At 38.9% G+C, this 14,837-nt stretch overlaps 1 pseudogene across 1 annotated transcript; it reads right to left on the bottom strand.

Moving 5' to 3' along the window:
• Positions 1 to 6,651: 6,651 nt before the first annotated feature.
• On the bottom strand, positions 6,652 to 7,040 carry LOC308653032 (large ribosomal subunit protein eL42-like; annotated as a pseudogene). The gene has a single exon. The product of its transcript is annotated as a large ribosomal subunit protein eL42-like (transcript).
• Between the last annotated feature and the right edge of the window lie 7,797 nt (positions 7,041 to 14,837).

The following is a 14,837-nucleotide window of genomic DNA, read 5'->3' as shown; positions in this document are numbered from 1 at the left end:
GTTCAGAGCCCAGATCTGATGTCTACAGACTTGTATTTAAATCCCAGTTCCAGAGCTCCAGAGATCTGTTACATTTCTCACTAGCCCTGTGAGTTTGAATGGTTATTTCATTTCTTTGAGCCATATTTTTTCTTGCATACAAAAATAGTGTAGCTGGGCATGGTGATGCACACCTAGAATCCCAGTGACTCAGGAGGCTGAGGCAGGAGGATCACAAGTTCAAGGCCAGCCTCACCAATTTAACAAGGCCCTAAGTAACTTAGTGAGATCCTGTCTCAAAATAAAAAAGGCTGGGGAAGTGACTCAGTTGTGGAGCATTCCTGAATTCAATCCCTGGTAAAAAGAAAAAAAAAAAGAAAAGAAAAGAAAAAGAAAGAAATAAAGAAACAGAAAAGAGCAAAAGAAATCCAAAATAAACACAACAGCAGGACTTCAGATTATCTTAAGGGTATAGAGGTTCTTTAGTAGATGGTTGTTGCTGTTGCCATTGTTTTTAGTGAGGGAAGCAGAGAAAGCTTTAAAATGTTGAGCGGTTGAGGCCACTGGATCACAGAGATAATTAGATGTGGGAACAAGCAATGTTGAAAAGAAAAATGAAGAAGGTTTGAGAATAAGCTTTGCCTAGTTAAAAGTTTCATCTCGCATTGAACATGAAGAGACCAGTGGGTAAAAATTGGAATTATCATAAAACAGTAGCTGGAGGTAAGACAGAAAAGGAAGACTGAGTCAACACAAGAAAAGCTCAAAACAACAATCAGCTCTGGCAGTTCTCAATCAGAGCATGTTTTCATCATGTCGTTAGTACTCCTACTATCTAGCATACTTAGTGTTTTTAATTTGATGGTCTGAACACATTGCAAATGTAATTAAGCAATTCCCTCACGTCTTTATTTGGGAATGAAACAAACTAGGGGCAAATGCATTTCATTAAATTGTTAAGATTGATAAGACTAAACTGCAATCAGGACAGAAGCTGGAAGAACTTCCAGACCTTGGAGCTCATCACCAGAGGCAAAGACTTTCAGGGAAGTGGAATTGTGCAGCTGGTGGCTAGAATAAGCTCATGCTTGAAACAGAGCAACACAGCCAGCATTGCACAGGAGAGGAACACATATTCAGGAAAACAAGCAGTATTGGGGAAAACAGCAATTGGAAAATACAGTTTATTGTCAACTGAAATAGAATAGTAGGCTAATTGAAATACAAATCATCGCATTAATTGGAATATTTTTTTTATCAATAAAGAACATGTAAATTAAATTCTATCTTTAGTTCCATATCCCATTTAGTAAAATCAAACACATTGTGCTTGGTAGCTTCTTCCCTTCTGCTGTCACATGCTGCTATCTTACCTGTCTCTTGTGTCTAAATTTCAGAGAAAACACTTCCATGCTCACCAGATCCCCATAGCAGAGTACGGTGCCAGCTCAGATGCTCTGTGTTCCCTTCCTTCTGCCCAGTGCTACACATTCTGTGGAATTCCCTTCTCTGCTTCAAATATATTCTTTGCCCTTGAGGTCTGCAAGGGTGAAAGCATTTGTCAAGTAGCTGAAATCTCTGCTTATCTGCCTTCTTTCTCAATCCAGAGAAAAGAATTCATGTAGGAGTTTCAGATACCATTATGAAGGTCCTGTGACTCTCAAGGCCATAACTGTAGGTGGCTACGTGCTTGATTTACTGTAAAGGTCAGCTCTGATGTATTTAGTTTAATGTAATAGTTTCATTAAAATGTTGCAAAGAAGGCTGACTATAAATGATCTCATACATTCCTGTTTAATGCTAGTTTTACAATAAAAATCATTAATTTATATCTCCTGTTGGAACAGTTCCTTGCAGCGCATTATATCCAGTTACTTCCTGGACCACTCCATTTGGCTATCTTAATATTTTTTTTGTTTGTTTTTTGATACTGGGGACTGAATCCAGGGCCTCACATGCTGAACTACGTCCCTGGCCTTTTTCAGTTTTTAAAATTCTAGACCAGATCTTGCTAAATTGCCCAAGTTGGACTTGAACTTGGGATCCTGCTGCCTCAGCCTCCTGAGTGGTTGTGTTCCAGGGGTGTTGTCAGGCTGGGTAGCTTAATCTTCACATGCGCAAAAGTGGTGTTGTGTTTTTTCCTCTCCAAATTTTTCTCTGCCTTCATTGCTCAGTTTTCGCCAAATCATAAAAGGCACCACAAATTACTTCCTTGCTCAGTCCAGAAACTTGTGAGTCACCCTGATTCTTCTCTGCCCCCTCATCCTCCACACCCACCAACAAACTCGTAATGTGAACTCCCAAGTACCCAACCATTTCTGTCCACTGTTATTCCACCACTTTGGTCATTATTTTCTTCTTGAATTATTGCCATGATCTCCTAATGTCTCCTTATTTTCACCTGTGTCTTTCTTCACTCTATTTTCTACACACTTGAAAGGGTAACTCCCTTAAGATGCTAATCTCATGATGACACTGCTCTGCCTGAAATTCCTAATTCCCCTTAGTATACAACCTGAACTTTCACCATGGTTTTTAAAACCTACATTAGTGGATTTTTACACACTTAGCACCTTTAAAGGCTCAGGGCCTTTGAACATGCTGTTTATGCTTCTTGAACACTTATTTTTATCTTCTTTTGGAAGCATCATCCCAATTTCTTCATTTTGGTCTTTGGGACAGCTAATCACTGCACCCTGCTCCAAGGGTGGGCTCCTGTTACATGGTGAGCACTGAAGGCTCCCTCCCTGGAATCCCACCCTCAGTAGGGTGAAGAAGTTGGAGAGGTATGCCAGGAGGAGGGTGATGATTAAGGTGGTCACTTAGAGCCCCTGGTTCCCTATTTCACAAAACTATGCAGAGAGCATCTTTCTAACCCTGAACATTTCCAGATCCTTCGAGTAGATTTTCTTTTTTGACCTTACTCTCTCAGAGCCACCTCCTCCGGCTTCCCAACTCAGTATCCTCATTGCTCAGGTCTTAGCGGATGTCAGTTTCATAGAGGTTTCTCTGACAGTCTTGTACAATATAGGCCCCTCTCTCAAATGCTTTTTTAGCACCCATTAAAATTATTTCAATTTTTCACTCTTTCTTTTGTACTGGTGATTGAAGCCAGGGATGCTTTTCCACTGAGTTACATTTCCAGCCCTTTTTTCTTTTTCTTTTCTTTTTCTTTTTTCTTTTTTTTTTTAAGGGAAGGTCTTATTAACCTGCTAAGGGTCTTGCTAAATTGCTGAGGCTGGCCTTGAACTTGCAATCTTCCTGCCTCGGCCTCTTGAGTTGCTGGGATTCTAGATGTGCACCATCATGACTGGCTCAGCTTTTCACATTTAAAATATGAATCATATTAGTAAATATAGTGAATCAAATTAATGCATTTTATATTATCTTACATCCAAGGAATAAACACAATTTTATCATAGTGGATTTTTTTAAGCTTTCCTAATTTTGTTTTCCCAATATTTTATTCAAGGTTTCTACATATTTAAAGTGAGATTGGCCTCTAATTTTTCTTACTTGTACTGTTTTTATTTAGTTTTGGTATAAGGTCATATTGCCCTTATGGAATTAGTTGGATATCTTTCCCTTTTGAATATGTGAAATAGCTAATAAACATTGAATTATCTGTCCCTTAGTGGTTTGGTGAACTCATCTTTAGAAACTTCTGGAGTTGAAAAGTAGATCTTACAAACATAGAAGGGAGAACAGCAGAGGAAGGGAATCCAGGAGGAGGGAGGAGTGGAGAGAAAGGGGAAGAACTGGGGACTGAAGTAGGACAAATTATTCTATATGCATGTGAAATATGTCACATGCACATAGAATAATGGATCCTACTTTCATGAAGAATGCACAATTCAGATCAGTGTAGAAAAGGGAGTGGAGGAGGGGAGGGAAAGAAGAGGGGAGACAACAGAACAAATCATGTCACACTCCAAATACAGTCACACTCTAAATACAGTCACAGTTATGTGTATTTAGAATGCACTAATAAACATTAAATAAATGAATAAAATTTAAAAACCTTCCAGAGTTGAGAATTTTGGAGGAAAGGTACAGATTTATGACTAGTGTTTCAAATTCCTTAGCCTCATCAGATTTCCTACATTTTTTCATGTATTTAAGTTAAAAAACACTTTTTCTGCTGGGCGCCATGGCGCATGCCTGTAATCCCAGTGGCTTGGGAGACTGAGGCAGGAGGATCACAAGTTCAAAGTCAGTCTCAGCAATGAGACACTAAGCAACTCAGTGAGACCCGGTCTCTAAATAAAATACAAAATAGGGCTGGGGATGTGGCTCAGTGGTTGAGTGCCCCTGAGTTCATTCCTCAGTACCAAAAAACAGACAAAAAAAAAACAACGCCACTTTTTCAGGAGAAGAGAAACTGAGAATCTTTTGAACTCCAATGGAAAAAATTCTTTAACTTTTTATTTTAAAATTTTAAAATTTTAGAATTTTAAAAATTATTTTTCTGTTTAATTTTGACCATAATGTGAGGTACTAGAAAACTTCAGGGACACTGTAAGTCCACAGAATAGGAACTCTACTGCCTCAGAGCCATACTGTTAGATGGGTAGACACACAAACAACATGAAAAAGCAAGGGAACAAATCTCCCTAAGCCAACCGAGATACTCCAGTGACAGAATCCATTGACACCACAGTGGAAGAAATGTCAGAGAAGGAGTTTAGAATGTACATAGTTAAACTGACATGCAAACTAAAGGACAGCATAAGGAATTAAATCAAAGAGAAAATACAGGAAGTGAAAGATCACTTCAATAAAGAGGCAGAGATTCTGGGGGAAAAAAGCAAAATGAAGGAAACAATAAACTAAATTAAAAATTCAATGGAAAGCATCATCAACAGACTAGATCACTTGGAAGACAGAACCTCAGGCAATGAAAATACAATATATAATCTTGAAAATAGAGTTGATCACAGAGAGAAGATGATAAGAAACCATGAATAGAAATTCCAAGAATTATGGAATAACATGATAGACCAAATTTAAGATTTATCAGGCTAGATGAAGGTGTGGAGATACAAACCAAATGAATGAACAATACTTTCAATGAAATAATATCAGAAAAATATTCAGATCTAAAGAATGAAATGGAAAATCAAATACAAGACCCCAATGTACAAAATTACAACAGATCCACACCAAGGCACGTTATAATAAGGATAGAATTTTAAAGGCAGTAAGAGAAAAATATCAGATTATGTATAGAGGGGAACAAATGTGGATCTCAGCTGATTTCTCAACCCAGGAAAAAAAAAAAGTGAAAATCAGCAAAGGGAGGAACTAAACTAAAGGATTAGTCAATAAAAGGAGAAACTAATTCAAATTAAAAACCAGAAATAAACCAAGATGACCGGGAATATAAATCATATCTCAGGGGCTGGGGATGTGGCTCAAGTGGTAGCGCGCTCGCCTGGCATGCATGCGGCCTGGGTTCGATCCTCAGCACCACATACAAACAAAGATGTTGTGCCCGCCGAAAACTAAAAAAAATAAAGATTAAAAAATTCTCTCTCTCTCTCTCTCTCTCTCTCTCTCTCTCTCTCTGTCTGTCTCTCACTCTCTCTTAAAAAAAATAAATAAAAAAAATAAATCATATCTCAAAAATAACCTTGAATGTTAATGGCCTAAACTCATCAATTAAAAGACACCAACTAGCAGATTGGATTAAAAAACAAGACCCAATAATACGCTGTCTCCAAGATACTCACCTCATAGGCAAAGACATCCACAGACTGAAGGTGAAAGAATGGGAAAAAAGCATCACTCACATGGATTGCATAAACAAGCAGGGGTTTCTATCCTCATACCAGATAAAGTGGACTTCAAGCCAAAGTTAGTCAGAAGGGACAAAGAAGGAGATTTCATACTGCTTAATGGAATTATACATCAACAAGACATAAAATCATAAATATTTATACCCAAACAATGGAGCATCTATGCACATCAAACAAACCCTTATCAATTTCAAGAATCAAATAGACAACAACACAATAATACTGGGTAAATTTAACATGACTCTGTCGGCACTGGATAAATCCTCGGAACAAAAAATAAATAAAGAAGCTGTAGACGTAAAAAATACAATTGATAATTTAGACTTAACTGATATATATATAGAATATTTCATCCATCAATGACTGAACACACTTTACAGCAGCACATAGATCTTTCTCTAATATAGACCATGTTATATAAGTTATCACATATGTTGACATGGAACTGTAATAGTACCTTAATATACTTTTAACTTCTATGGGGTTATTTTGATAGCTCCCTTTCCATTGATATTAATTTTTGTGTTCTTGCTTTTTTCTTGATTAGACTTGTTTTTTTTAATCAAATCTTAGCTGTATTATTTCTTCTCTATTTCATAGGCAGTAGGAAACTATATATTTGAAAATAATTTTATGGGGCTGTGGCTGTGGCTCAGCAGTAGAGCGCTCGCTTAGCATGTGCGAGGTGCTGGGTTCTACCTCAGCTCCATATAAAAATAAATAAATAAAATAAAGGTATTGTGTCCAACTACAACTAAAAAATATTTTAAAAAGGAAAGAAAATAATTTTGTTGCAATTCTGGTCTCTTTCTTTCTTCTTTCTTTCTTTCTTTCTTTCTTTCTTTCTTTCTTTCTTTTAAGCAAAGATAACCTCAACATTTTATTATCTTCATAACAAAACAAACAATGAAGCTAAGAACTGGATCACTTGGCCCTTTCTCTTCTTATCTCCTCCCAGTTCAAAATGCTTGCGTCTCTTAATAGCCAGCATTCTCTTAGATCTGCAGTTAGGCTCAACACACTCAAGCCTCAGCACAATCTTCTTTGTAGTTTTAGCCTTTTTCCTGAAAATTGGCTTAGTCTGTCCACCATAGCCACTCTGTTTCCTGTCATACTACCGCTTTCCCTGTGCATACAGAGAATCCTTGCCCTTCGTCTCCTGTGTCACTTTTGGGGGTTGGTGTTCACCACATTTCTTACAGAACGTCTGGCGGGTCTTAGGAATGTTCACCATGTTTGTGAAAGCGTTATTGGCAAGGAAAAGAAAAACTGACCTCTTTCTGATACAAGTTATAGTTGTTCATCTGAGTACTGTTTCATCCCAGAGATCCTGATATTTTAAGCTTTTATTATTATTTAGTTCAAAGCACTTTTATTTACTTTTCTTGTGCCTTCTTCCTTGACCTATGAGATATTTCTAAGTGTGCCATTTAATTTTGAAGTAATTGACATGTGGGGGTCTGGTTCTATATCTTAAGGTGATAAATTTCTTTTTTTAAAATTATTCATTTATTCTAATTTGTTATACATGATGTCAGAAATGCAATTCATTTCATATTATACATATAGAGCACAATAAGGTGATTGATTTCTAATGTAATAATCATTCAAGGAACACAGTCTGCATCATTTCAAATTTTAAAATAGTAATGGAAATGCTTTTTATGTTGATTGTATTGGTTACATACATGTCAAAACTGATCAAATTACATACTTCAAATATGTGCATTTTATTGTACTTCAATTTTACCTCAATAAAGCTATGGGGAAAAAAAACCCACTGTTTTTAGTGGGGTGCAGTAGTCCAAGCCTGTAATCCCCAGTGACTCAGGAGGCTGAGATAGAAGAATCACTAGTTCAAGTTCAGCCTCACCAACTCAACAAGGCCCTCTGCAACTTAGTGAGATTCTGTCTCAAAATGAAAAATAAAAAGGTCTGGGGATGTGGCCCAGTGGTTAAGCACCCCTGGGTTCAATTCCTGGTACCCCCCAAAAAAACAAAACAAAACATTTTTCTAGCCAGGCACAGTGGTGCAGGTCTGTACTTCCTAGATGATGGCAAGGTTGAGACCAGACTGAGCAACTGAGTGCAACACTGTCTTAACTAAAGGGGGAGGGCCGTTGGGATGTAACTCAGTGGTAAAGTACCCCTGGACTTTCAGTCTCTGGGACTGGAAAAATAATTTTCTTTCTTTAGAAAATTGTCCATTTGATATTTATTCATATTTATTATCTAAAGTTAATCATAGTATTATCTTAATTTTTTAAAACATATAGTTTCCATAGCCAAAACTTAATATCTTATTCTGGTCATAGAACATGGGTTATATGCAACCAGTTCTTTGGCATATGTTACAGTTTGCCTTTTTGGACTGAGGATGTAGGTTAGTAGCAGAGCACTTTACCTCGCATGCACAAGGTCCTGGGTCCAATCTGGAATACTCCAAGTAAGAAGGTGAAAGGGGTGGGGAGGCTTGCCGTATGATATGATAGAATGCCATTTTGGGAAAAATTCCATATATGACTGAAAAAGAATGCAGAGCTTCCTATGTAATCTGTGTGCTGTCCAAACACTATATTCTTATTACAATGTTGTATGCTAGATTTATCAGTTGCTGAAAGTTGTATATAGAATTCTATTATGAGTGTAGGTTTGCTGAAGTTTCCTTATAAGATTGTCCATTTTTGTTTTAAATAGATGGCAGCTCCATTTCTACATGCACATTGGTTCAAGATTGTCGTAACCTATTTGCAAAGTTTTCCTTTCATCATCATTTTTTTTAAACAGATACAACATTTTTTTGTACCTTCATTTTTTATTTGTTCATTTTTATGTGGTGCCGAGGATAGAACCCAGTGCCTCGCACATGCTAGGCAAGTGCTCTGCCATTGAGCCCCAGCCCCAGCCTCATCATCATTTAATAGTGGTGTATACTGGTAATAATGCTCTGGCCTCAGGTCTGTTTCCCCCTCACCCCATGGCAATACCAGCGTGCTTGTGGTTACCTCCTTCGAATACATTTCCCTCTCTTTTTACTAATAGCCTTTGGGTGGCCTTTACATTGTGGTACTGTGTCTCTTAAAAATGTCATAGAAGGCCATCTGCCCTTTCACTGGCAGGCCTGCTCCATTGCTGTGGTTTGTCCCCTAAGGTCCCGTGTTGGAGACTGGGTCCTCTGTGTGGTAATGTGAGCAATGGTAGACTCTTGGAGAAGAGGCTTCTTGGGAGATGGTTGAGTGGTGAGGGGCACTAATGTTCTGGTGGGGCCACATTGGTTCTGGGAGATTTAGAGTTGACTCTTCCAGGTTTCTGGTGTCCTCTCTTGCCCCTTGACCACTCTCACTTTTGGTCCCACCACAGTGATGCCATCGGATGCAAGGTCCTCACTAGAGCCAGGCAGAAGCATGTGATGATGTTCCTGGACCTCCCAGCTGTGAGCGAAGGAAATCTCTCTTTTCATTCCTCCCCATCTCCAGTTTTTGTTATACCAGCACAAACAGATTAATACACATGAACCTTTTTAGACATTATTGATGTATTTCTTTCTTCTCTTTATTTCAGTCTTACTGAAATACAAATGACAAGTATGAATTTAAAGTTGTATGCATTTAAGGTACACAACACGATGTTTGATATATGTGTACATTGTGAAATGATTACCACAACTGAGCTAATTAACGTGTCACCTCCCAAAGTGACCTTTATTGTGTGGTAAAAAATGAACTTAAGACCTACTTTCTTAGCAGATTTCAAGGATGTAATATGTTATCGTTCAGTATTCAACTACCTTTTTTTCGTCTGTTCATGTGTCCAGGGACACCTAGGTTGATTCCATATCTTGGCTACTGTGATAATGCTGCCGTGGGCGTGGGAGTGTGCATGTGTCTTAAGAGACCAATTCCATTTCCCTTGCGTGTACTAGGTGTGGTGGCACCTATAATCTCAGCTACTTGAGAGGCCAAGGTGGAGATTTGGAAGTTCAAGACCAGTCTGGGCAACATGGTCAGGAACCCACCTCAAAAAAAAGTTGTGGTTTTTTTTTTGTTTGTTTTTGCTTTCGTTTTTTCCTTTTGAATACATATCAAGACCCAGAGTGAAAGTGCCAGATTGTAGGGCATTTCTATTTTTAACTTTTTGAGGAATCTCTACACTGTTTTCCCACTAACAAAGGGGTTTCCTTTTCCCCACAGCCTTTACAGAATTTTTAGACTTTTTGATTATAGCCATTCTAATAGGTATGGGGTGATACCTAATTGTGGTTTTGATTATCATTTCCTTGATGATTACTGATGCTGAATAATTTTGCATTATTCTGTTGCCCATTTCTAAGCCTTTTTTAGAAAAATGTCTCTTCAGATTTTTTGCCCATTTTAATCAAGTTATTTGTGTGGGTTGATGCTGAGGGCCATTGCCAAGTAGGAATGACGCATCGATATTTCCTTGCCAGCGTACCCCATGTTAAATGGACTTGCCTTGGAAATTTGCTGTGACCTTGCATGTGTGTTTGAGAAAGGTGACCCTGCTCAATGACCAGGGTGGATCCAGGTTTTAGGAAGTATCCGGGTTTAAGATAATTTGGTTTTAAGGCGTTCCCGGTTTAAGACAATAGGGGTTTTAGGGAAGTTAGAGGTTGAAGATTATTGCTGCTGGGATTAGGTAGGGAGTTCCTGCTGCCTGAGCTCCCGTTGAGCTCTCGTGAGAATCAGAAAGTATATTGGAAGAAAGCCTTGTGGAGTAGGTGAATTGGGCAGCGGCAGAACGGGGATTTCGGCAGAACTGGGATTTCGGCAGAACTGGGATTTCCCCAGAACGTGTGTAGAGGCCGGTGTGAGTTCGGGAATAAAGAATTGCTGTTTGAATCTACAAGGCTATGAGTGGCTCGTGATCTTGTGCCCAGCCAAGACATTGGCAGGTTTATTCATTAAATTCATTATTTCTTTGTATTAATATTTATTCCTTATATATTTGGATATTAATTCCTTATCAGATATATGATTTGCCAATATTTTTTCCTATTATTCTAGTTGCCTTTTCATTTAACTGGTTTTTAGTTTCAGAACTGTGGGCTCACTCCCAGTGTCCCGCCTCCTCCCCCTAGACCCTCCTTCTGACAGTTTCCCCCACTTCCAGTGGTCCATTCAATCACGAACCCAGCAATGGACTAATCCATGCATAATATCAGAACCATGTGATCCAATTACCTTTCAAAAGACCCACCTCTGAACAGGCTTGATGGGGAACCAAACCATAGACCCTTGAGCACCCCTTGGGGAACATTTCAGACTCAAGCTATAACAGACCCCTTGTATTATTTTTTTCTTCCCTTGTTTTTCTGACTAGGATTTTATACTGTGTGTTGATAGAAGAGGTGAGAGTGGGTGTGCTCATCTTATTCCTGATCATTAAGGACCAGTGCCGCAGTCTGGCTGGGCACAGAATCACGAGCCACTCACAGCTTTGTAGATTCAAACAGCAATTCTTTATTCCCGAACTCACACCGGCCCTCTACAAACACGTTCTGGGGAAATTCAAGTTCTGCCACAAAATTCACATACTCCACCAGGCTTTGAATCCCAAATACTTTCTGAATCCCACGAGAACTCAACGGGAACTCAAGGATCAGGCGTGCCTGAGGCAGCAGCTTACGCCCTATTCCCAGCAGGGTACACCTTAAACCTGGAACTGCCCTAAACCCAAGGAGCACCTGATCCGTGCTAATCCAGTAGGATCCTCCCTAAACCCGGATCTACCCTGGTCCTTGAGCAGGGTCACCTTTCTCAAACATACATGCAATGCCACAGCAAATGTCCAAGGCAAGTCCATTTCCACGAGTCCTTCCTCTAAGCAACATGGGGTATGCTTGCAAGGAAATTTCCATGCGTCATTCCTACTTGGCAATGGCTCTCAGCAGACCAGTTTTTAGTCTTTCACTGTTGAATACGAAGAGCTGAGGGCTTGTTGTGTGTGGTTTTTATTGCACCGACCTACCTAATTTGTTGAGAGTTTTTAATCACAAAATGATGTTGAATTTTGTCACACATTTTTTTACTGCATTTGTTGAGCCGATCATGTAATTTTCCTCCTTTGCTCTGTGTATTGTATCACATTTATTGATCTGCAAGTGATGAGCTATCCTTGCATCTACTGTTGGTGTCGGCGTGTTGGAGTCTCCTACTATTATTGTATTGTCACCTTTTTCTCCCTTTAGATCAATTAATATTTGCCTCATATATTTAGGTGCTCCAGTGTGGGGTTTAAATAAATTCACAATTGTTATTGACTCTTTTTAGAATCACATAATGATTTTACTTGTCTCTTATTATTTGATATAGTATGATAGTTAATGTTTCCTCTTCTTTTGTGTGGAATATTTTCAATTTGAATATGTCCTGAAAGCTCACTAGAGGCTCTTTTGTGTGTGTGTGTGTGTGTGTGTGTGTGTGTGTTGTGTGTGTGTGTGTATTTGTGTGTGTGCTCGTGTGCTACTTGGGGATCGAACTTCAGGGCCTTGCACATGCTAGGCAACTTTCTACTACTGAGCCATATCCCCAGACCTATTTTATTTTGTGACATGGTTTCACTAAGTTGCCCAGGCTGGCTCTGAACTTGCAATTCTACTGCCTCAGTCTCCTCAGTAGCTGGGATTATAGGCATGAGCCATCACACTTGGTAACTAGTCTCTTCTAGGTAGCATCTAGCTGGCTTTTTAAAAAACCCATTCAGTTGCTCTATGTCTTCTGATTGAAGAATTAAATCCATTTCCGTTCCAGGTAATTATTGACAGGTAAAAGTTTACTATTATTATTTTGTTACTTGGTTTCTAAAGGCTGTGGGCTTCTTAGGCAGTGTCTCACATGGCTAGGGGAGACAGGTGCTCACTCTCTGAGCTCTCCTCTTCCCTGTGGGAGAAACTGCAGACCCAGTAGTTTGTTTTGGCCCTGAGCTAAGCCTGATATGAGGAGGGATGAGCTGGGCGAAAGGAAGCTGTTCTCACCCTGGTCAGTGCATCTTTCCCAGGATTGTTTTGCTCCAGCAGTATATTAGGACTTCCTGCTGGACTCTTGGACTCTCACACGAGGTATTGTGTGTGGGGTTTTCAGATTGGGTGCTTGGCTAGAGGGACCACAGCAGGAAGCTCCTCTTCTGCCATCTTGCTGATGTCACCTCTTCCCGTCTCATTTTGAACTTTCCACTTATAATGCCTTCTATTTGCTCCTTTCCATCATTCATTCCCTGATTTTTCTTAATTACATTTTTCCACATTTTAAAAATTTGTGTATTATAATTGTACATAATGATGGGTAAGTAATTATATTTTCTTGGCTCTCTTTTTTCATGTCTCTTGGTTTGGAAATTGTACTGTTTCTATGCTCTCTATACTTTTTTTGCATCTCACCCCCTCCATCCCACTCTTTTCCTTCTGGGTTTGACTTTCATTTTCTTGAAGACAGCCTTTGTAAATTCTTTCAGTACAAGTCTGTTAGTGGTAAATGCTGATTTCCTCTGAAAATCTTTATTTTGCCCTCACTTTTAAATGTTTAACTAGGCGTACAATTCTAAATTGACAATTGCAATCATTTTTATTTTAGTATTTTAAGATATGATTTCATTGAATTCTAGTTTCTTTTTTTGTTATTAATAAACCAACTGTCATTCTGTTATATTTTATCTTTTTCTTTCTGTTTTTTTTATTGTCTTTACATTTAAGTATGTGTGTACAGTTGAATTTGTTTTGTATTTCCTTAGGGTATCTATCCTGGAGTGACTTGCTGTGTATAGAAAATTTTCCTTTCAGCTTTTCTATGCAAGGCTGAACTGTTTCCCCAAATGATTTTATCAGTTCACCTTCCTATGCATTTTCCACTCCTTACGCTACATTGCATCACCTGAATTTTTTTTGACTGTTTTTGAGAGAGAGAATTTTTAAATATTTATTTATTTATTTATTTATTAGTTTTCGGTAGACACAACATCTTTGTATGTGGTGCTGAGGATCGAACCCAGGCCACACGCATGCCAGGTGAGCGCGCTACCGCTTGAGCCACATCCCCAGCCCATGTCACCTAAATTTATGTCTGCTTATTTTAGAAAATTCTTGTCAGCAAATCAAGGAAGACTGCCTCTCCATACCACAAATAAGAAAGAAAAGGTTGAACTCCTATGTCAGTCACCTTAGATGTGAGGGAATCATCTCATGTCATGTAAAACTATGAGTTTATTTAGTTTTTTAATTTTTAACAAACTTTAACAAACTTTGTTTGATATTTCTCAACTCCTCGAAGATAAACTTTGTTGAAAACAAACTTATTTCATTGTTCTGAACTTTTCACTTAACATCCTAAAAAAATGAATCTGTCCATTCATTTGGAACTTGGCAAGAAATGGGAGTCTTTTCTAATCTTTAGATGAAAATTTCCTGAAGCCATTTTTAGAAGTTCTATTTGGTACTTTCTCAAATTTGTGTACTTCAAACACAGATGGACTCTATTCCTTATCATAGTAATATTTTTTTGTGTGTGGTTTAAGAATTTAATGAGTCATAAGACACATAAAACATGCACAACTGTGTCTGTTGTTTCCCAGGGTGGCCACAGTCAAATCCCAACCCACACAGTCCATGAGCTTCAAGTGTGCTTCATGTGTTAGCTCATCTAGGAGCTTCCTGCTGGAGGGCCTTCCCACATGGTTCCCTCTGCAGGAAAGGTCCATCCAGCATTCCTGCCTGGCCTGTGCCTTAGTGCCCTCACACCTCACTCTGGGCAGCCTTGCTAAGACTTGTGGTGGCAACAGTGTCATTAGGGCCTGTGATTGTGTGTGAATGTGGTGTCCCTGAGAGGTTCCATCAGGATGAGGAGACTATTTTGTTCCTCACTGTATCCCTGCCATTCCTTAGGCATGACTTGATGGAGAGTCTCCTGTGAAGATAGGGACCTAATGACTGTCCTTCCCTCATCTGGACAGAACGTCCGCATTTACTTCACTCTTTCTGAGGCAATCTGTCATCCAGATTTCCTACCTCGCCCACAGTGGGGTGACTAGACTTGTCTCAAATTAGCTACT

This window comes from Spermophilus citellus, assembly GCF_964194105.1.
Source record: "Spermophilus citellus genome assembly, chromosome: 7".
In the NCBI taxonomy this organism is placed as follows: Eukaryota; Metazoa; Chordata; class Mammalia; order Rodentia; family Sciuridae; genus Spermophilus; species Spermophilus citellus.
Note: the sequence above shows the minus strand (reverse complement) of the source record. Positions and strands in the feature narration are given on the sequence as shown.